Here is a 25,000-nt window from a genome sequence, read left to right as displayed (position 1 = left end):
CACCCACCAGGTTTTGGTAGGCCTAGAGCTGTAGCAGAAGACACTTGCCCAATGTGTTAGACTGTGGGATTGAAACTGGAACCATGTGGTAGAGAAGTAAACCCCTTTACTGCACAGCCAAGCCTGTATCTGTATCACCATCATTATCACTATCATCACTGTGGTCGTCATCATCATCACTGTCATCATCATCATCATCACTGTCATCGTCATCATCATCACTGTCGTCATCATCATCACTGTTGTCGTCATCATCATCACTATCATTGTCATCATCATCACTGTCACCATCATCACCATCACTGTCATCGTCATCATCATCACTGTCGTCATCATCATCATCATCACTGTTGTCGTCATCATCATCACTGTCGTCGTCGTCATCATCATCATCATCTCTGTTGTCGTCATCATCATCATCATCTCTGTTGTCGTCATCATCATCATCATCACTGTTGTCGTCATCATCATCATTACTGTCGTCGTCATCATCATCATCACTGTCGTCGTCATCATCATCATCACTGTCGTCGTCATCATCACTGCTGTCGTCATCATCATCACTGTCGTCATCATCATCATCATCATCACTGTCGTCATCATCATCATCATCATCACTGTCATTGTCATCATCATCATCGTCGTCATCATCATCATCACTGTCGTCCTCACCACCACCACCACCGCCGCCGCCGCCACCACCACCACCACCACCACCATCATCACCACCACCACCATCGTTGTCGTCGTCATTTAATGCATGACTGGCTTCTTTCAGTTTCCATCTACCAAATCCACTTGCAAGGTATTGGGCAGCCCAAGGCTATAGTAGAAGACACTTTACCCTAGATACCACACAGTAGGACTGAACCCCAAACCATGTCATTGGAAGGCAAGCTTCTTAACCGCACAGCCACACCTACACAACTGTCTATATTTCTATTCAATGTCGCTTCTGTGCAATAAGCATAAAAACATATTCTGTATTAAAGAAAAGATGTTTTCAGCTATCAATTAATTAATTAATGTGTAATGAATGTACGACTATTTGCTTTACTGAATGTTAGACCATGTAACCTGTCCTACAACTACCAAGTTAAATTCCCAACAAATATCAGATTCATGTTTGGCATATTGTTTTTTATCTGGTCTTATCTGTGTGTTTAAAAAATTTTTTTTTTACTATTTGGTCGCAGCTTTATGTTTAACCACAGACTGGTGCTAATTGTGAAATTGATATATTTCATCATCATCATCAGAATTATCGTCGTCATCATCATCATCGTCATTATTTTCATTGAGGTGGTGAGCTGGCAGAATTGTTAACATGCGGGGCAAAATGCTTACCAGTATTCCACCCAGCTTTACTTTTGTGATGGTGAATAGCTCAAACATTTGATCATCACATTAAACGAGTCATTTGTGCAGGCTTTTCAGCAAGAAATTGCAGAACCATCTTTTTACAGACTGTGAGGTGGTTGGCATTAGGAAGGGCATCCAACTCTAGAAACCTTGCCAAATCAGACTGGAGCCTGGTGCAGCCTCCTGGATTGCCAGCCCTCAGTCAAACCATCCAACCCATGCCAGCATGGAAAGTGGATATTAAACAACGATCATGATGATGATGATGATGAGAGACTACCATCATATTTACATAGATATCTATCTATCAATATGCCAGTGTCTCTCTCTCTTTCTTTCTCACTCACTCACTCTCTTTTTCACTCACTCACTCTCTTTCTCACTCACTCTCTCTCTTTCTCACTCACTCTCTCTCTTTCTCACTCACTCTCTCTCTCTATACACACATATATATATATATATATATATATATATATATATATATAATCAAAGGCATTTTAACTGTAACTAATCTGTTCCTAGCTATTTCAGAGACACAATAGCATTTGGAACTCCATTATTCAAAATGCCCTGTCTTTTTTAAGATACTACAGTGTGATTTGACGAGAAATTTACCAAATGCTTTTTGAAGGCCGAGTGACTCTGCAGAATCATGTTCATTGACCCTTCCTCTTGGTTTATCGTTGACTAATTTTTGTTAAACCTTGAGGAACAAAAGCCAAAAACTGCCATGGGTCACTCTCTTTTTATACTATTCCAACCTCTGTCTCCAATCCTGTTCTCCTATCTCCACTCATATCTATACATATTGTATCTTTAGGGTCCACCCAGACACCTCATCCCCATCCTATTTTTATTTCTAATCCCGCTTTACCCTGGTCCCTCTCCTACTCTTTCTTCTATAATACATATGAGTGTGGCTGTTGCCAGTACTGCTGGACTGGCCCTCGTGACAGTGGCACATAAAAAGCACCCACTATACTCTAGGAGTGGTTGGCATTAGGAAGGGCATCCAGCTGTAGAAACTCAGCCAGATCAGACTGGAGTCTGGTGTAGCCATCCGGTTTGCCAGTCCCCAGTCAAATCGTCCAACCCATGCTAGCATGGAAAGCAGTCGTTAAATGATGATGATGTTGATGATGACATATATGCATACACATTCACCAACATACACATACATACACACACGTACCTATACGCAAAAGCATACATGTCTTCTAAAATTAGTTGGGTGTGAAATTTCTCTGTGTGTTTTATGAGAAAAATGTTGTGATGGTGGTGGTGGTGTGTATGTGTTAGTGTGTGGGTGTGGCTGTTAATGAAGATGATGTAGAATGAGAGGCACCTTGTTTGAAAGAGATGAGAGACAGAGGAGAGAAAGAGGAGAGAGAGAGAGAAACAGAGAAAGAGACAAGAGAGGAGAATCTAGTTTTTTTTTTATTGATTTATTGAACTGTAATTAACAGAAATGATAAATAAATACATTGAGGAACAACTGGAACATTGAGCAATATTTCATTAAATTTCTTTATCCAATGTTCCTGATACGCCAGACTTGTTACATTCTTTCAATGCTATTTATACAGAGCAACACGATTCTTTTATTCTTTTACTTGTTTCAGTCATTTGACTGTGGCCATGCTGGAGCACTGCCTTTAGTCGAACAAACTGATCCCAGTACTTATTCTTTGTTAGCCTAGAACTTATTCTATCGCTTTGTTTTTGCCGAACTTGTAAGTTATGGGGACGTAACACACCAGCATCAGTTGTCAAGCGATGGTGGTGGGGACAAACACACACATAAACATACACACACACACACACACACACACACACACACACACATATACGACAGGCTTCTTTCAGTTTCTGTCTACCAAATCCACTCACAAGGCTTTGGTTGGCCCGAGGCTATAGTAGAAGACACTTGCCTGAGGTGCCATGCAGTGGGACTGAACCTGGAACTGTGTGGTTGGGAAGCAAGCTTCTTACCACACAGCCACGCCTGCACTTTTGTTTTTGTTTTTTAATTATATTCTGGGCCCCTTCTTTTCCTTCTTTGTAGTCCCTTATACTACAATGGCTTCAAGCCTTGTTTGGGACAACAACAACAACAAAAGAAATTTCTTGAGCAAGTGTCTTCTACTCTAACCGCAGGCTGACCAAAGCCTTGTGAGTGGATTTGATAGATGGAAACTGAACTAATCCCAATGTACATATGTGTGCATGTCGGAGGTGTCTTTCACCACCACCACCACCGCTTGACAGTCAGTATTGGTGTTAATTGGTGAATTTACGTCCCTGTGACTTAGCAGTTCAGTGAAAGTAACCAAAGAAATAAGTACCAGGCTAAAGGCGGTGGGAGAGGAGGGAAAGTTCTAGGGTTGATTCATTCGACTAAAAATTCTTTTGAAGCAGTGCCCCCGCATGGCCACAATCTAATGGCTGAAACAAGTGAAAGATAAACAATTAAAAGGTAAAGTGAAATAATAAGCAAATGGTAAACTCGTGATACTTGTTGCACCTTAGCATTTTGAAAATGATGGAGGGGGAGCACTAAGTAGTGATAAGTGAAAATGTAATGTTATGAGTCCGTATATGCTTGATGCAGGTTCAAACTGGGGAAGAAGCTACTCACTGCATTTTGTCATTGAGAATATATTTTACTTTTTGACAAATGGTGTGTATACACATAGATCAGCTTGCGGCGCCACCTACCTACACTGTGAGATGCTAGCATTTTGGAGTAGTTATCTCCTCTCCTGTCACAGACACTAAGCAGATGACACTACGAGCTGGATTAAGAGATTACCTTTCTTATTCTGTTCCAGTCACCGTATGGTGACTGGCAGCGCTATACGGTACCTCACCATAAGTAAATTATGGAGGGGGAGCGCTAAGCAATGATAAGGGACATTGTAATGTTATGAGTCTGAATATGCTTGAGGCAGATTCAAACTGGGGAACAAGCTCTTCCGAGATCAACTAAGAGAGGTAATCTCTTAATTCAGCTTGTAGGGTCGTCTGCTTAGTGTCTGTGACCGAAGAGGAGATAACTACTCCAAAATGTTAACATCTCACGGTCTGTATAGGTGGCGCTGCAAGCTGATCTATGTGTATACACATCATTTGTCAACAAGCGAGATATATTCTTCATGACAAAACACAGTGAGTAGCCTGTTCCCCAGTTCGAACCTACATCACGCATATTCAGACTCATAATAACATGCAATTTTGAAAATGGTCTCAGTTTAGCTTTGTGACATTGTATAGGCATAGGAGTGGTTGTGTGGTAAGTAGCTTGCTTACCAACCACAAGGTTCCGGCTTCAGTCCTACTGCATGGTACCATGGGCAAGTGTCTTCTACTATAGCCTTGGGCCAACCAAAACCTTGTGAGTGGATCTGGTAGACGGAAACTGAAAGAAGCCCATCATATGTATATTTATATATATATATATGTATTTGTTTGTATGTCTGTGTTTGTCCCCCCAACATCGCTTGACAACCGATGCTTGTGTGTTTATGTCCCCGTAACCTAGTGGATCAGCAAAAGAGACTGATAGAATAAGTACTAGGCTTACAAAGAATAAGTCCTGGGGTCGATTTGTTTGGCTAAAGGTAGTACACCAACATGGCCACAGTCAAATGACTGAAATGAATAAAAGAAAAAAGTGCACATGTGTATGTGCACTGTGTGCATGTGTATATGTGCATGTAAGACCAAATGTGGCACCATGTAAAAGCACTGAGCACACTCTGTAAAATGGTTGGTGTCAGGAAAGGCATCCAGCTGTAGGAAGCCATGCTACAACAAACTGGAGTCTAGTGCAGCCTTTCAGCTTACCAGCCTTGGTCAAACCATCCAACCCATGCCAGCATGGAGAATGGACGTTAAATGATGATGATGATGGGTATATATGTATGCACATATGTGCAAATGTATGCCTCTGTATGTGTGTGTGAGTGTGTGTTTGTGTGTGTGTGTACGTGTGTGTGCTTGTAAAACCAAATGCTCGTAACTATATATCATATGTGCATGTATGTGTGTATCAATGTATGCATATGTGTATGTGTGTGTATGTATGCATTTAACACCAAATATACAAAAATATATGTGTATGTGTGTGCATGCATACGTGCATATATGTGTTAGTGTGTGTGTGTGTGTACACACGTGTGCTTTTTGATTGTGTATTCATAACAGGGTGGTTTAAAGCAGAAATTTTAAAATAAGGTTTTCATTTATAGAATTAAAAAAACAAAAATTGATAACTATCTGTCATTATTGATGAGGTGGGGGTGTTGGTGGTGGTGGTGGTGGTTGTTATGATGATGATGATGTTGATGATGGTTGCAGTCATATAAGTGGTGGGGTTGTGGCGATGGGGAGAGTAGTTGTGGTTGTTATGACGACGACGACAACAATGATGTTGTTGATGGAGGCAGTTGTGGTCCTGAATGTGGTTGTGGTGGTGGTGTTGTCATGGAGGTGGTGGCAGCAGTGGTTATGATGATGATGATGATGATGATGATGGTGTTGGTGATGATAATGACGATGGTGATAATAATGACGATGGTGATGATGGTGATGAAATGGAGGAGGAATAGGAGGAGAAGTAGGAGGATGTTAATGAACGGGTTTGTTGAAAAGGGGGTGTTTGCTGTGTGCCAGTGAATTTTTGGTCAAGGAGATTACAACGGCAGCAACAACCACAAGCACCACCACAACAACAACAAACACACAGCAACAAAGCAATTATTTTTGAATTAAAAAAACAAGAACCTCCTAAAAAGAAAATACTCCATTTTCTGAGATCATTGGCACCGTTTCAAAAGATTGCAATGATTTCTATGAGACAACAGGGGGAAGTTTTGTCAAATACGACAGAACCCACAACGGCGATGCTCTTACAGATAAGGACTGTTTGTTTTATTTGGGTTTTTTTTGCACCCCTACCATTTTTTTTTTTGTTTTTTTGTGTACTTCCTTTCAAATAGATGAATTCCTTTATTCATCGTTAATGTATGCAATTGAGATAGAGTGAAATTAGAGGAATGTGTTTCTCCTTCGTTAAGGAATGTTTAAAGTAACAACACTGGAGGGATTATTTTGAAAGTTTTTTTTTTGAATCTTGTTTTTCCCTTTATTTCTATTTTTAGCATGAGATTTGCAGAATAGAAATTATCAGAGAATTTTGTGGATTAAAGAAAAAAAGTTCTGGTTTTATTTAGTTTCATCACCATCATCATCAGTGTCATTGTCATCATCATCATCTTTATCATCATTATATATATATATATATATATATATATATATATATATATATATATATGTATAAAATATATAGTTTTAGGGAACATAACCAAGTTATTTATTGTGCTTTTAATTATTAATTTTTCTATATGTGATAGTGAATTTTCATCGATGAGTTCTTGAAACTTGGTTATTTTCCCTAAAACTATATATTTTATATATATTTTAATCTATAAAGCTCATTTTAATTTTTTATAAATTGATTTTAATTGAGTTTTTACCTGTAATTTTGGATTTTGTCCCTAATATTATTATATATATATATATATATATATATATATATATATATCAGATGAAACATAATTTTACAAACAATTCAGGGACATGGCTCAAGTCTGTTGAGGCTAACTATGAAATGGGAGAATGACCAACAAAGTTAGTCGTTGTGGATATTAGTAGGTAGGGTTACGTTAAGAATATAGTTCGTGAAAGGGTATAATATGATATTTAAGGTCAGTGACTTGGGTGAGATACGAGTCTGCTAGACTGATTCTTTGGTAGGCCAGGGGTGGGGTGTAGACGATATTCTATTATAATTGGCTATTATCACAGGCTTCTCTAAGCCTAGTATAATAAGATACCACTAACACCCCACCCCTGGACTACCAAAGAACCAGATTTCTATCTCACCTGGGTCGCTAACCTTAAATATCATATTACATCCTTTCACAAACTATATTCTTAACCTAATCCCACCCACTAATGCCCATAACTGCCAACTTTGTTGGCCATTCTCCTATTTCATAGTTAGCCTCGACAGACTTCAGCCATGTCCGTCTTGTATTCCTAGGATCTTCTTTTGTTTGTAAAATTACATTAAATCTGGTGATTGTGGTTTTTTGTAATGGAGTAATATTCTCGTTCTATTAGAAAATGCGCAAGAAACAGCAGTAATGAGCTGTTATTATTCATTTGATTATAATACACCAAGGAGATTTATGACTTGTCGGACACCCTAGAGTATACAGACAATGTGCAATTCAACGTAACGCATGCTTTGGACCAGCCCCTTAGTGCTAAGTACTTATAGGGTGGGTTTTCTCTGTGTACACAACTGGAATATCCTATTTGATACTTACCAACCATAGGCTGGAACTACAGGTTTATCCAACCCTACCTGGTGCATATCTTTTCAAGTACCTGATTCTATCTGAATTCTTATTTTACTATATATATATATATATATATATATATATATATATATATATAAAACAAATAATAAATGAGTATATGCATATATACGTACAGGTATGTGCATACCTACGTCTACCTGTATATATAGGTGCATATCTGGGTACAGGACATTGCAAACAAAACGTAGACAAAAAAATAATAATAACCAGAGTACAGAAAACACACAGGCCACATAGAGAACATTTTCCTTCATCAGCTACCCCCATTCTAACACAGGTGTTTCGAAGATATATATGTATGTATATATGTATGTATTTGTGTGTCTGTGTTTGTCCCCCACCATCGCTTGCAATGATGGGGGGGGGGACACAGTCCAAACACACACACACACACACACACACACACACACACACACACACACACACACTCACACACATACACACACACTCTCATACTACTGTATGTTTATGTCCCCATAATATATACATGCTGCTGTGCTTATGTCCCAGTAACTTAGCGGTTCGGCAAAATAGACCGATAGAATAAGTATTAGGCTTACAAAGAATAAGGCAGTGCTCCAGCGTGGCCACAGTCAAATGACTGAAACAAGTGAAAGAATAAAAGAATATACTGAGTATAGAAAATATTCTAATATTAGGGACCATAAGCCCCATAAGAGAAAAAAAATGGTCATTAATATGTGCATGAGAATTGAACCCACACTGCTTATTCTCGCAATAAGTGTGTTGATTAACTACACTAACATATAAATTTAAGAACTGTGATTTTAGAGGTGTGTAAACATGTGTGTATTCTGCATAAGTGAGGAAATGATGATGAGTGAAAATTTTGTAAATATACTTATAGGTAAAAAAATGTGTGGTTAGGATATTTTTCTCATGATCATAAGGTTGATAGTTCAATTCCTGGCGGCTCATTGAGTCCTTGAGCAAGACAATTTATTTCACGTCGTTGCAGTTCTCTCTGTTGGCCAAAATGAGTAGTACCTGTAATTCAAATGGCCAGCTTTGTCACATTCTGTCTTGCTGAATCTTCCTGAGAATCACATTCAGGTTATGTGCTTCTGTGGAGGGCTCAGCCAGTTGCATGTTAATTTCACAAGCAGGCTGTTTTGTTGATTGGATGGACTGAAACCCTTGTTGTCATACCCAATGGGGTGCCGATATGGTGAGTTAATGTCTGGTACAAGACTACAGCAGAAACTAAAATTGTACTTCAAGGACTGTGTGAAAAATTCTATCAAATCTATGCAAAATTGAAACAACTTCCTGGGCATCTTTAGTGCTTGACAGAAGTAATGGTACTCAAAAATAACGAATGGCATCAGGAAGTTTCAGGAATCTTCATTAGAATGGGCTGATGTAAAGTGAACTGACAGGAAAAGAGAACCTTTTGGTCTAAGGGTTCTACAGTTTAAGTAAGATGAATGCAGATGTGTTTGCCTCTCCAGAGCTGGCCCCACACCTCACTTACACAAACATGCTGAAAGGCCTCAAGATTTTAACAACCAATTTCTAGCAGGAAATCCATTATGCAATCTATGTGGCAGGGAATTTTCCGACCAATCTGGATACACAAGGAATATGAAAGTACACAATCTGGGTGCTGTACAGAAAGAACTCCTGATTACAACATAAAAAAATGCAAGTCACTTGGTGGCTTTAAAAGCCATTTCAGGTCCCATGGTCATTGCCAGAAAAAAAAAAAATAAAGATAATTTATCAGTGATGGCCCTACTCGCTTAACAAGTTGACAGCCATCATGTAAGAATGTATGTGTTTGTTTATATTTGGTCTCCGTGAAAATCATAGTTAAAAGCAGGATTGTTTTCATAACTTCTGTCAACAAATCATCTACTCGCTTCTCATCTTCAGAAACATGCAAAATTAAAGAAGTCTGACATGAAAAACAGGTAAAGGCTGGTGGCAGGAAAGGTATCCAACAGTAAAACAATACATCAATCTTTTTTTTTATTCCTTGCTCAGAATCATCAAAGAATGGTATAGACTACTCACATCAGATATTAGCGATCAGGACATTGCATCTTTCAAAACCCCTATGCTTCCTAAACTTTCCCCAACATTACACCTGATGGAGAAATCGAAATTTATCCAGTTTGATTTTATGAAACAGAGGCTAAGATTAGATATTTAGATATTTAACATTGTTTTTTTTTTACAGTTCTATATTTAAGAGATGAGGAATTATGTACATTATTTACATTATTTACATTTGATGGATATTTGTCCTCATCTTGTTTGTTGTTTACACAATGTTTTGGCTGATATACCCTCCAGCCTCCATCAGGTGTCTTGGGGAAATTTTGAACCTGGGTTCTCATTCCTAAGGTATTTTTTGATGTTGGTGTTATTATTATTATTATTATTCAGGTCACTGCCCGGAATCGAACTTGGAATCTTGGGGTTAGTAGCTTGCGCTCTTAACCACAATGCCATATGCCCAAGATTCCGAGTTCGATTCCAAGCAGTGACCTGAATAATAATAATAATGATAATAATAATAATAATAATAATAATATTATCAAAAAATATCTTAGGAATGAGAACTCAGGTTCAAAACTTCCCCAAGACACCTGATGAAGGCTGGAGGGTATATCAGCCGAAACGTTGTGTTAGCAACAAACAAGATGAGGACAAATATCTGTCAAATGTAAATAATGTAAACAATGTAAATAATGATTTTTTTTATCCTTTATTATTCATTTTATGTATTTGTTGTTTGATAAAAGTTCTCAATATTTTCAATAGTAATACATAAGTTGTCAAACCAGCTTTACGCTTCATATCTTAAATCTCTTTGCACTCACCTCATTTCTCTCTCCCTCTATCAATCTGTGTGTGTGTGTGTGTGTGTGTGTGTGTGGTTGTGTGAGTGAATTTATGAAACTAGAAGCTAAGCACACAAAGGCCACAGTACTTAATTCCAACAATACTAACACATTACAATTAGTTCTCCTTGACGGGCTGAGAATATTTCAAGAGGGTCTCATGTAAATCACCGTTCATGGTTCTTCTAAAAGCTTGATTTTTATAATTTCTTTTGAATAGTTGCAAAAAGAAACCCCAAAACCACCGACAAAAACAAGTTGAGTCAGCTTAGTCTATTTCTTTCTAATACACACGCGCACACACATACACAATATATGTATGCATACACATCTATGTATGTATACATCATCTTCATCATCATCATTGTCGTTTAATGTCCACTTTCCATGCTAGCATGCGTTGGACGATTTGACTGAAGACTGGTGGACCAGATGGCTACACCAGGCTCCAATCTGATTTGGCAGAGTTTCTACAGCTGGATGCCCTTCCTGACGCCAACCACTCCGAAAGTGTAGTGGGTGCTTATATATATATATATATATATATATATTCTTTTACTTCTTTCAGTCATTTAACTGCAGCCATGCTGGAGCATCGCGTTTAGTCGAACAAACTGACCCCAGCACTTACTCTTTGTATGTCGAGTACTTATTCTATCGGTATCTTTTGCCGAACTGCTAAGTTACGGGGGACGTAAACATGCCAACATCAGTATTAGTTGTCAAGCGATGGTGGGGAGGGGGGGCGACAAACAGACACATACACACATGTGACAGAAGCTTTGGTCAGCCTGAGGCTTTAGTAGAAGACATTTGCCCAAGGTGCCACGCAGTGGGACTGAACCTGGGACCATGTGGTTGGGAAGCAAGCTACTTACCACACAGCCACTCCTCTATCTATCTATCTATCTATCTATCTATCTATCTATCTATCTATCTATCTATCTATCTATCTATCTATCTATCTATCTGTCTGTCTGTCTACCTATCTGTCTGTCTGTCTACCTATCTGTCTGTCTGTCTACCTATCTGTCTGTCTGTCTACCTATCTGTCTGTCTGTCTATCTATCTGTCTGTCTGTCTATCTATCTGTCTGTCTGTCTACCTATCTGTCTGTCTGTCTGTCTGTCTGTCTGTCTGAAAGGCCTCACACATTTTGCTTGGCTTGAGTAGTTCGCGCCCCTGTTCATCTACCATAGGCCGAATGGTGGCTTTGTTGCCCTGTTGCGTCTCTGCCACCTGGGCCTCTCGCGTGGATCCAACACCTTCGTTCCTTAGAGTATGCATCCTAGCCCTGACAACGCACCCTTCGTGTTTGGCAGTGAAGTGTTGGTCTAGGGCCAACCTCGCCGCCAAAATGTCGGATGTGATGCCACTTCTAATTGCCTCTTCTAGCTTCTTAACTAGCTCACCCTCTACTCCGTTTCTGTCTATGGCTAGTGCTTTGCTATACCAAACCACTTCTGCTTTTATTGTTCTCTTGAGATATGTGGTGCACTGCTGTACTCAGGAAGACCCACCCATCACAACAGAATTGAAATCCTAAAACCAAGGGGTCACATGAAAAGCATTGGTGATGGTGCAACATAAAAAAGCATTCAGTACACTCTGCAAAAGGGTTGGTGTTAGGAAGGGCATCTAAATGTGGAAAACGTACTAAAACAGACAATGGAACCTGGTGTGACTCCTGGCCTTACCAGCTCTTGTCAAACTGTCCAACCCATGACAGCATGGAAAATAGACATTAAATGATGCTGATGATGGTGGTATTGTTGTTGATGATAATGATATTGATGATACTAATTGTTTTGAATTTATGCGCAAGGCCAGGAATTTTGAGGGTTGGGATGAGTTGATTGCATTGACTCTACCCTGCCTCCCAGTGCTTGAGAACGGTAAATGTTTTGCAACATGAGATTTCTTCTAATTGATTTTCTACTGCATCCTCTCCCTACCAGCACTCAACGGATGCTAGATCAGATTATATACTAAGAATCTGTGAGCTTGTCGACTGTTCATGATGCCAGACGACTCATGATATCCGAGTTCCTCTGACACCGAGCCAGACAGTGTTAAATGCAACATGAGATGTTGCATCTAGCATTAATTGCATACTAATTAGACAATGGAAAAATTCTAAAACAAATAATAATCATTTTCTTTTTATTTATGTACAAGGCCAGCAAATTTGAGGGGAGGAGTTTTAGTCAATAATATTGAAGCTAGTGCTTGGCTGGTAGTTTATATTTTCACCTGTTTCCAAACAAGATGATATTTATCCTTGCCCTTTAAACATCATCATCATCATCATCGTTTAATGTCTGTTTTCCATGCTGGCATGGGTTGGACGATTTGACTGAGGGCTGGTAAGCCAGGAGGCTGCACCAGGCTCCAATCAGATCTGGCAATGTTTCTACAGCTGGATGCCCTTCCTAACGCCAACCACTCCAAGAGTGCAGTGGGTGCTTTTTATGTGCCACTGGCACAGGGGCCAGTCAGGTGGGTCTGGCATCGATCAGGTTTGGATAGTGCTTTTTATGTGTCACCGACACGGGGCCAATCAGCGGGTACTGGCATCGGTCGTGTTCGGACTGTGCTTTTTATGTGCTACCGGCACGGAAGCCAGTCAGGCAGACCTGGCATTGACCACGTTCAGATGGTCCTTTTTATGTGCCACTGGCATGGGAGCCAGTCAGGTGGCACCAGCCACAGCTATGATATTGGTTTTACTTGACTCAACAGATTTTCTCAAGCATATTACATTGCACAACAAAAGAGAACATGAAAATTTGTAACGTCTCCATACTCTCTTTACTCTTTTACTTGTTTCAGTCATTTCACTGTGGCCATGCTGGAGCACCACCTTTATAGTGGAGCAAATCGACTCCAGAGCTTATTCTTTGTAAGCCTAGTACTTATTCTATCACTCTCTTTTGCCGAACTGCTAAGTTACAGGGACGTAAACACACCAGCATCGGTTGTCAAACGATGTTGTGGGGACAAATACAGACACACAAACACACACACACACACACACACACATATACATATATATGATGGGCTTCTTTCAGTTTCCGTCTACCAAATCCACTCACAAGGCTTTGGTCGGCTGAAGCTATAGTAGAAGACACTTGCCCAAGGTGCCACACAGTGGAACTGAACCCGGAACCATGTAGTTGGTAGGCAAGCTACTTACCACACAGCCACTCTACGTTTCATCAAACTAAATATTTTCTAAAATAAAATAAATAAAATGAGAGGTAAGAAGCGAAGTTTGGTTGTGCGCAGGATGGAAGAGGCAGCTGAAGGACCCTCTTGCTGGCTTTGGTGTAAGAGAGAAGAGTTAAGCTGGAAGGTGGGAGGAATTGAGGAGCAGTGACTTGGCCACCTCTGCTGACACACCAACGGAAGGGTGTTACAGTTCAGGGTGGAAACACCTGATGAACGATGGATACCATCTGACGACATCAGTTCCTCCTGGCCAAGGCTCCATTCACTTTGGTGAATGGATAAGGCACCTCCTTACAGGTGTTATTAACATATATATATATATATATATATATATATAGTTATCGCCAAGCCAACATGGCAGTCCCAAAATTAGGACGAAAGCTGCCGTGAATTAGCTCCAAGAAGCCATCGCCTCTAGCTAGCTATGTGACACACGAAACCTGTGTCCTTTATAACCTTCGAACAGGGGAGGTCAGCAGTGTCCCCCTGCTGGTTTGGCATCTGCAGACTAGTTTCAGGGTGTTGCCCCTTGTGAATGCAGAGCAGCCAAGCCCCAGCCAGGCGGCATGTGTGTGTGTGTATGTATGTATTATGCACATATACATGTGTGTGTGTGTGTGTAACCTGGTGCAGCCACTGGCTCTCCAGACTGCAGTCAAACCGTCCAACCCATGCCAGCATGGAAAACAGACGTTAAACAATGATGATAATGATATGTATATATATATATATATATATATATATATATATATATATGTGAGTATGTGTGTGTGTATATATATTATATATATATGTGTGTGTGTGTATATGTATATGTATATATATATATATGTATGTTTGTGTGTGTGTGTATATATATATATAATATATATATATATATATATATATATATATATGTGTATGTGTATAATATGATTATTTGTTTTCTATTTTTTTTTTGTTTGTTATTGTTCTAAACTGCTAGTCTGGTCACTGACATTCAACTTGAGTAACCAGGTCACAGATTCTGATAAAAGACTTTCATACTTAATGATGTATAATGCTATTATTATTATGAAGTAATGAAAAGCAACAAGCGTATATAATAATATACACACATACACACACATATTTATATGTATATTGATGGGTAACCTAAGTCTACCATGATACAAACACATGATTTCACATCAGATCACTTGTCAAACAAGTTCAACACAGAATATGTAATTATATATATTATATATATATGTATAATTATATACAATATATATATATAATTTATACAATAACTTGTGAGTGGAATTCAGTAGACAAAAAACTGTAGTATATTGCGTGTGTATATGCATGTGTTCTGTGTATGTTGTGTGTGTGCGCGTATATATATATATATATATATATATATATATATATATATATATATGCGAGGAAAAATAAATACAAAAAAGGTGGTTTTTTTGTATGATTGTGTATAGAGGAATATATTATTTTGTTTAAAAGAGTTCCAACATATATATATATATATATATATATATATATATAGGTGCAGGCGTGGCTATGTGGTAAGAAGCTTGTCGTTTATATATATATATATATATCATCATCATCATCATCATCATCGTTTAACGTCCGCTTTCCATGCTAGCATGGGTTGGACGATTTGACTGAGGACTGGTGAAACCGGATGGCAACACCAGGCTCCAGTCTGATTTGGCAGAGTTTCTACAGCTGGATGCCCTTCCTAACGCCAACCACTCAGAGAGTGTAGTGGGTGCTTTTACGTGTCACCCGCACGAAAACGGCCACGCTCGAAATGGTGTCTTTTATGTGCCACCCGCACAAGCCAGTCCAGGGGCACTGGCAACGATCTCGCTCAAAAATCCTACAGGAGCCAGTCAGGCGGTACTGGCAACGGCCACGCTCAAAATGGTGCATCTCATGTGCCACCCGCACAAGAACCAGTCCAGGGGCACTGGCAACGATCTTACTTGGCTTGCCGGGTCTTCTCACGCACAGCACATTTCCAAAGGTCTCGGTCAGTAGTCATCGCCTCGGTGAGGCCCAATGTACGAAGGTCTTGCCTCACCACCTCAGCCCAGGTCTTCCTGGGCCTACCTCTTCCACGGGTTCCCTCAACTGTTAGGGTGTGGCACTTTTTCACGCAGCTATCCTCCTCCATTCTCACCACATGTCCATACCAGCGCAATCGTCTCTCTTGCACGCCACAACTGATGCTTCTAATGTTCAGCTTTTCTCTCAAGATACTTACACTCTGACGGGTATTCACATTGACATTACACATCCAACGGAGCATACTGGCTTCATTCCTTGCGAGCTTACGTATGTCCTCAGCAGTTACAGCCCATGTTTCACTGCCATGTAGCATGGTTGTTCGTACGCATGCGTCATACAGTCTGCCTTTTACTCTGAGTGAGAGTCCCTTTGTCGCCAGCAGGGGTAAGAGCTCTCTAAACTTTGCCCAGGCTATTCTTATTCTAGCAGCTACACTTTCAGCGCACCCACCCCCACTACTAACTTGGTCGCCCAGATAGCGGAAGCTATCGACTACCTCTAGTTTTTCACCCTGGAATGAGATAGAAGTTGTTTCCTGTTTGTTTACAGTCTTTATTGCACCTGAACATCTGCCACAAACAAAAACTAACTTGCTAGTTAACCTGCCTTTGATGTTGCTGCACCTCTTATGTGTCCATAGCTTGCACCGGGTACATCTTATAGAGTTACTACCTACTCCTTTTCTACATACTGAGCAGGGCCATCTACCTGAAGGGGTTTGTGTTTTATTTACCTTCCTACTTATTAGGATTTTGGTTTTAGCTAGGTTGACTCTAAGGCCCTTCAATTCTAGACCTTGCTTCCACACCTGAAACTTCTCCTCTAGTTCTGATAGTGACTCCGCAATTAGGGCAAGGTCATCAGCATAGAGGAGCTCCCAGGGGCAACCTGTCTTGAACTCCTCTGTGATTGCCTGGAGGACTATGGTAAATAAGAGGGGGCTGAGGACGGAACCTTGGTGGACCCCTACCTCTACCCGGAATTCATTGCTGTACTCATTTCCAACCCTCACCTTACTGGCAGCATCTCTGTACATGGCTCGCACAGCTCTCACTAACCATTCTTCTATCCCAAGTTTCCTCATTGACCACCAGATAAGGGATCGGGGGACCCTGTCAAAGGCTTTCTCCATGTCAACGAAAGCCAGGTACAGAGGTTTATCCTTAGCTAGGTATTTCTCCTGCAACTGTCTCACTAGAAATAAGGCATCAGTAGTGCTTTTACCTGGCACGAACCCAAACTGCATCTCATCTAAATTGATTCGCTCCCTAATTAGTTGGGCTATGACCCTCTCTGTAACTTTCATAACCTGATCTAACAGCTTGATGCCTCTGTAATTATTTGTATCTAAAGCGTCACCTTTACCTTTGTAGCAGTTGACTATGATGCTGCTACACCAGTCATTGGGTATGACTCCTTCGTGTATCACCTGGTTCGTAATACGGGTGACTAGGCTATAGCCAACACTGCCAGATATTTTGAGCATCTCTGCAGTGATTCCTGATGGGCCGGGGGCTTTCCCGGTCTTCATACTCTTAATTGCTTTATCTACCCTGGTACTATCAACTCGGATAGCTGGTCCCTCTATTGGGTCGACATACGGCAGGCTCTCTTTCTCCCATTCATTCTCTTTATTAAGCAATCTATCGTAGTGGCATCTCCAGACCTCTTTCTTTGCATCCTCATTTAATGCAAGCGTACCATCATCCATGCGAACACATTTCTCTCCTACAACATCACTATTCTCTTTCCTACACTGTCTTGCAACACGAAATACCTCGAGTCTTTGGTCCTCACGGCGCAGAACATTGGCAAATCTTTCCTTATCTGCTTCCCCTCTGGCTAAATAAACCTGTCGCCTAGCCTCCCTTCTGGCACATTGGTACAATTCCCTGCTACCACCGTTCTTCCAGTCCTTCCAAGCCTGTTTCTTTTGTCTAATAGCCCTGTCTACCTCCTTGTTCCACCACCACGTTACTCTGGGTCGGGAGGGGACCTTACACCACCCACAAATCTGGTCGGTGGCTTTCAACAGGTTGTCCCGCAGAAATCTCCAATTGTCTTCCACGTTGTATGATGCTATATCCCCTTCTATTTTGTTAAATGCTTCAAGTAACTTGTCTCTAAGTCTCTGTCCGTTTGCAGGGTCTTTAAGCTTCCACACCCTTCTCCTCCAAGCCTGTCTAATTCTGGGCACCCATTTTGCCTTGATCCCAAAGTCGCTAACTACTAATCTATGTTGTGGGGTACATTCTTCGCCAGGGTAGGTTTTGGCATTTATAAGCCGCCCTCTTTCCCTATTTCTGGCGAGGATGTAGTCGATTTGGCTAGAGTGTCTGCCGGAGCGGTAGGTGACTAGGTGACTGGCAGGTTTCCTGAAGTTGGTATTGCAGACCATAAGATCGGTTGCATCACAGAACTCCAGCAGTCTGGTTCCCTCCTCGTTGCGGGAACCGAAGCCATAGCCTCCATGTATGCCATGGAAGCCTCCAGCACGACGTCCGACATGACCGTTGAAGTCTCCAGCCACAAAGAGAAGGTCCCTGTCACTCGTCGACGAGGTAGTTTGCAAGAGGGTGTCATAGAATTGGTCTTTCAGACCATCTGGTAGCCCCGGTTGAGGTGCATAGGCTGAGATGACAGTAGCTAATCTATGATGAAGCACTAGTCTGATCTTAAGTACTCTGTCACTTACTCTAACGACCTCGATTACCTTATCCACCCATTTCTCCTCTAGAAGTATTCCTACGCCCCCGACCCCGTCAGTGTTCCCTGCCCAGAAAATCTTGTACCTGTGTTCTTTGCCTGTGAGGAACCTCGCAGAACCTCCTCTCCATCTTACTTCCTGGATGCAGCACATATCTACGCGTCTCCGTTCAAGCATCTCAACAATTTCACCAGGTCTACCTTTCAGCGTGCCGACGTTGAGAGTGCCAATCCTAACAGTATGGGTGTTGGGGGTGTGGGCCTGTAGCCTGGGAAGGGGAAAAGCAGTGTCGTGTACATATAAGTGAAATTGAAATCGTGATGGCACCTGTAGCAGTGGAGCACTAAGAGCACCGTCCAAGCGCAATCATTGCCAGAGCAGCTGTCTGTCTTCCGTGCCAGTGGCACATAAATAGCACCATTTGAGCGTGATCGTTGCCAGTGCCACTGGACTGGCTCCTGTGTGGGTGGCATGTAAAATACACCATTTTGAGCATGACTGTTGCCAGTACTGCCTGACTAGCCCTTGTGCCGGTGGCACGTAAAAGCACCCACTACACTCTCGGAGTGGTTGGCATTAGGAAGGGTATCCAGCTGTAGAAACTCTGCCAGATCAGATTGGAGCCTGGTGTAGCCATCTGGTTCGTCATTCCTCAGTCAAATCGTCCAACCCATGCTAGCATGGAAGGCAGATGTTAAACGATGATGATATATATATAGTAGTAATTTGCAGTCACAGTCAGTTGAACTTGTCATGTTACCAGAACCAAGGGAGATTATCGTGTGTTTCTTGCCGGAAAAATGAAAGTAAACTATGGATGTTAATCTTAATTTTAATTTAATTTTTTGTCTTTACATATTCCATCTTAGTACATATTTTTGATAAGGTTTTTCAAAAACCGAAACATGTAAAAGGAAAATTAAAATGTACTCAATTTTAAGAAAGTAGCATTTTCGTTCTTGTTTTCCATAAATATCTACTTGTGTGTTACCTCTACAAATCTTTTCAAATATATATATATATATATATATATATATAAAATTATTTAAAATTATAATACAGGGTATCTAAGAGATACCGCCACGCTCTGGAATTATCTTGTTATTTTACTGGTTTATTTGGTCTTCGTCTTTGCTCCTTGTGCTATGTGGACATTTATTGTGGTTTTAGAGTCAGAATTTGACTGCTATTTTTCAGCGTAGCAGTATCTCTTAGATACCCTGTATTATAATTTTAAATAATTATTACCTTTGATGGTTTTTATTCCCATGCTGGCCACTTGATAAGATCAATATTTTAAATATCGATCTTATCCTTATTTATATATACATATATATACACACACACACACACACACACACACACACACAAATATATATATGTATATATATATATATTTCTGTGTCTGTGTTTGTCTCCGCACCATCGCTTGACAACCGATATCGGTGTGTTTATGCCCCCGTAACTTAGTGGTTTGGCATGAGGGACTGATAGAATAAGCACTAGGCTTACAATGGATAAGTACTGGGGTCAATTTTTTTCGATTAAAAGCAGAGCTCCAACATGGCCACAGTCAAATGACTGAAACAAATAAAAGAATATATATATATATATATATATATGTATATATATAAATATATATGTATATATATATATATACCCTGGCACTCCGTCAGTTTTGACGGTGAGTGATCCTGTTGATCTGATTGATGAAACAGCTTTCTCATGAAATTAGTGTGCAAGTGACCGAGTGCTCCACAGACGTGTGTACCCTTAACGTAGGGAGATTCAGTATAATGCAGATTGTGACAAGGCCGATCCTTTGAAATACAGACACAGCTCATTTTTGCCAGCTGAGTGGACTGTGGCCACATGAAATAAAGTGTCTTGCTCAAGGTCTCAACATGCTGCTGGGTATTGAACTCATGACCTTATGATTGTGAGGTGAATACCCTAACATCTAAGCCACATGTTTTCACTACATTACACACACACACACACACATACATATTCAGGCCCATGTATGGCTGTGTGGTTAAGGAACTTGCTCTCCAACCATTTGATCTTGGGTTCAGTCCCACGGCATAGCAACTTGGGTAAATGTGTTCTGCATAGCTCCAGGCTAGTCAGAAACTGAAAGAAGCTCAAACCATAATCAAATGGAAATTGTAGTTGTGGCTGATGCCAGTGCCATCTGACTGGCTCCCATGATGGTGACATGTAATAAGCACCTTTCATGTATAGGTCGTTGCCAGTGGCACATAAAAAGCACCATCCAAACGTGGTCGATGCCAGCCCTCTCGCCCCGACTGGCTCCTGTGCCAGTGACATGTAAGAAGCACCATCCGAATATGGCTGATGCCAGCTCCGCCTGACTGACTCCCATGCTGGTGACATGCAATAAGCACCTTTCATTCGCGGGTCGTTGTCAGTGCTGCTTGACTGGCTTCCTGTGCTGGTAGCATGTAAAAAGCACCATCCAAACGTGGTCAATATCAGCCCCCTCACCCCGACTGGCTCCTGTGTCAGTGGCATGTAAAAAAGCACCATCCGAATGTGGCTGATGCCACCTTCTCATCCCAACTAGCTCCTGTACCAGTGACACATAAAAAACACCATCTGAACGTGGTCGATGCCAGCTCCCTCGCCCTGACTGGTTCCTGTACCAGTGGCATGTAAAAAGCACCATCCAAATATGGCCGATGCCAGCGACCTCGCTCGGACTGGATCCTGTGCCAGTGGCATGTAAAAAGCACCATCCGAACGTAGCTGATGCCAGTGCTGCCTGACTGGCTCCCATGCCAGTGGTACGTAAAAAGCACCCACTTACACTTTTGGAGTGGCTTGACATTAGGAAGGGCATCCAGCTGTAGAAACCTTGCCAGATCAAATTGGAGCCTGGTGTGGCCTCCTGGCTTGCTACACCCCAGTCAAGCTGTCCAACCCAAGCCAGCATGAAAAACAGACGTCAAATGATGATGATGATGATGATATATACAAACAGACAGACAGACAGACAGATAGGTAGATGTGTGTATGAGTGCGAAAATTTGTCTCTTTTACTAAGTATGTTGAATGTAACCCTGTGATTGTGTTGGTGTGAAGCTATAAGAAAATAACAAAAATAGCTTTTATTAAATCTCTTCATGTCGACGTAAGGTCCACAAAAATTCAAGATAAAAATAACAACTACATCAGCAGCAGCAGCAACAACAACAACAACAACAACAACAACAGCAGCAGCAGCAGCAGCAATTATGGGTGTGACAGTAATGTTAACACTCTAAAAACCACTAGTTTATTAAACAAGTAGTTGTTTTTGAGCTTAAAGAGATGTCTGCTTCATTAAATTTTCTCAAATGCTCTAAGAACTCTACAAACTCACTGCCTTAATAATAATAAAGATAATAATAATAATAATAATAATAATAATGATCATGAATAATGATAATAATAATAATTGGCCTGCAACATCATGTGCTGTTTATCTTGATATGAGGTCACCATGTCATGCACATATGGTTGTGCTGAATAAGCTCAGTGTACCCTTATCATGCAGGTGGGCAGTCATAATGGGTGTGTTGGTCTTCGTATATTTGTACTCCAGTGCCCACTCATCCAATAACAGCAGCAGCAACAACAACTATAATAATGATGATAATAATAATAATCTTTTCTACGCCAGGCACAAGGTCTGAATGTTTTAGGGAGGGGCCAGTTGATTAGATCAATCCCAGTATGCAACTGGTACTTAATGAAACGCAAAGTTGACCTCAGCAGAATTTGAACTCAGAATGTAAAGACAGACGAAATACCTCTAAGCATTTCACCCGGTGTGCTAACGTTTCTGCCAACTTGCCGCCTAATGATAATGATGATGATGATGATGATGATGATGATCATCATCATCATCATCATCATCACCATTTAACGTTCATTTTCCATGCTGGCATTGGTTGGATGGCAAAGTTTCTACAGCTGGATACCCTTCCTAAGCCAACCACTCCGAGAGTGTAGTGGGTACTTTTACGCGCCACCAGCACGAGGGCAAGTCAGGCGGTACTGGCAACGATTATGCTCAAATGTTGTTATTCACGTGCCACCGGCACATGTGCCAGTTAGGCGACGCTGGCAACAATCTCGCTTGAATGGTGCTTTTTATGTGCCACTGGCATGGGAGCCAGTCAGAGACCCTGACAACAATCATGCTCTTCTTCTTCTTTTTTTCTTCTTTTTTTCTTCTTCTTTTTTTCTTCTTCTTTTTTTTCTTCTTCTTCTTCTTCTTGTCCCCCTTCTTCTTGTCCCCCTTCTTCTCCTCCTCCTTCTTCTTCTTGTCCTTCTTCTTGTCCTTCTTCTTGTCCTTCTTCTTCTTCTCATTATTATCGAACCTTTACTGGTTAATAAACAAACCATTAATATCCTCCTTCACCTCCTCTTCCTCCTCATTATTATTATCATCACCATCGTCATTACTATTATTAGTGTTATTATCTTCACTAAAATAACCAACTCCTTGTGAATAATTATCTAAAAAAAAAAAAAATTCTTCATGAAACTGAATACAAAAAAATTGCCATCAAAGTTATTTTTCTAGTTCAGTGATTGGTATAATTCTTCTTGCTCTTCTTAATGTCATGCTCTGATTTTTTCAGTTGTTTTTTGCCGACTCTGGGTCTATTTTCGCTATTTTAGTATATTTATTGTCTTTTTGGGTTACCGGTTTTAGTTACTGGATTGTGTCTGTGTTAGAGCACTGATTTGAGGCATTTTAGGTAATCATGCGATGAGCATGGCTAAGCATAGTCATGGCTGTGTGGATGCAGTGTTTGCTTCCCGGCCATCTGGTTCCATGTTCAATCCCATTGTGCAGTACTTCGGGCAAGTATCTTCTATCAAAGCCTTGGGTCTACCAAAATCTTGTGAGTGGATTTGGTAGACAGAAGCTGAAAGGCGGCGAGCTGGCAGAAACGTTAGCACACCAGGCGAAATGCTTCGTGGTATTTCGTCGGCCGCTACGTTTTGAGTTCAAATTCCGCCGAGGTTGACTTTGTCTTTCATCCTTTCGGGGTCGATAAATTAAGTACCAGTTACACATTGGGGTCGATATAATCAACTTAATCCGTTTGTCTGTTCTTGTTTGTCCCCTCTGTGTGTAGCCCCTTGTGGGCAGTAAAGAAATAAGAATCTGAAAGAAGTCGCTTGTGTAAATATGTATGTGTGTGTGTGTGTGTGTGTGTGTGTGTAGTGAAGATGTGTGGCTTAGTGGTTAGGTTGTTTGACCCACAATCATAAGGTCATGAGTTCGATTCCCAGCAGTATGTATGTCCTTGAGCAAGACACTTTATTTCATGTTTCTCCAATCCACTCAGCTGGCAAAAATGAGTAGTACCGGTATTTCAAGGGGCCAGCCTTGTTGTATTCTGTGTCATGCCGAGTCTCCTTGTAAACTACATTAAGGGTATGTATGTCTGTGGGGTACTCAGCCACTGGCTTGTTAATTACATGAGCAGGCTGTTCCGTTGATCAAATCAACTGGAAACCTTGTCTTTGTAACCGACAGTGTCGAGCTGGCAGAAACGTTAGCACAATGGGCGAAATGCTTATTATTATTATTATTATCATCATCAACATGATCATTATTATCATTATTATTATTATTACCATTATTATTATTATTATTATCAAGTAAGGTGGTGAGCTGGCAAAATCATTAGCATGCTGGACGAAATGCTTAGCGGTATTTCGTCCGCCTTGACGTTCTGAGTTCAAATCCTGCCGAGGTCGACTTTGCCTTTCATCCTTTCAGGGTTGATAAAATAAGTACCAATGAAACACTGGGGGTTGATGTAATCGATTGGTCTCTCCCCCACCCAAAATTTGAGGCCTCCAGTAGAAAGGATATAAAGGGAAGGAATGTTTCCTGCACACACACACGTACACTTATATATGTACACACACATGTATACACACATGTATACACACTCAGAATTTCACACATACATGCAGACACATGTGTTCATGCATACAGGCACACCCTTACGCACACACACATGCATGTCCACACACACACGTCTTATTATTAAGATCATTAACATGGGTTAGATAGAATTTGTCAAGGCAGATATTCTATGACTAGATTGTCCTGACATCTCAGAAGACTGGAGCAATGTTAAAAGAAGTGTCTCACTTAAAAACACAACGGACCACCTGGCCCAAAAACTGAAACCACAATCTTACAATTTTGAATGCAGCACCCTAACCACTGGTCCAAATGTTTTCACATTTACAAAAGCACAGTGAATAAACCAATGGAACAATGCTCATTGAAC

General features: G+C 40.7%; 1 protein-coding gene across 2 annotated transcripts in view; it reads left to right on the top strand.

The window, feature by feature from the left end:
- LOC106873093 (uncharacterized) overlaps positions 1-25,000 on the top strand; it is a 170,831-nt gene that overhangs the window by 16,166 nt on the left and 129,665 nt on the right. The gene's annotated exons all lie outside the window — the stretch shown is intronic.

Source organism: Octopus bimaculoides, chromosome 6 (assembly GCF_046866305.1).
Source record: "Octopus bimaculoides isolate indiv1 chromosome 6, ASM4686630v1, whole genome shotgun sequence".
Lineage (NCBI taxonomy): Eukaryota > Metazoa > Mollusca > Cephalopoda > Octopoda > Octopodidae > Octopus > Octopus bimaculoides.
The sequence above is the reverse complement of the archived record's forward strand: the minus strand, read 5'-3'. Positions and strand labels throughout refer to the sequence as shown.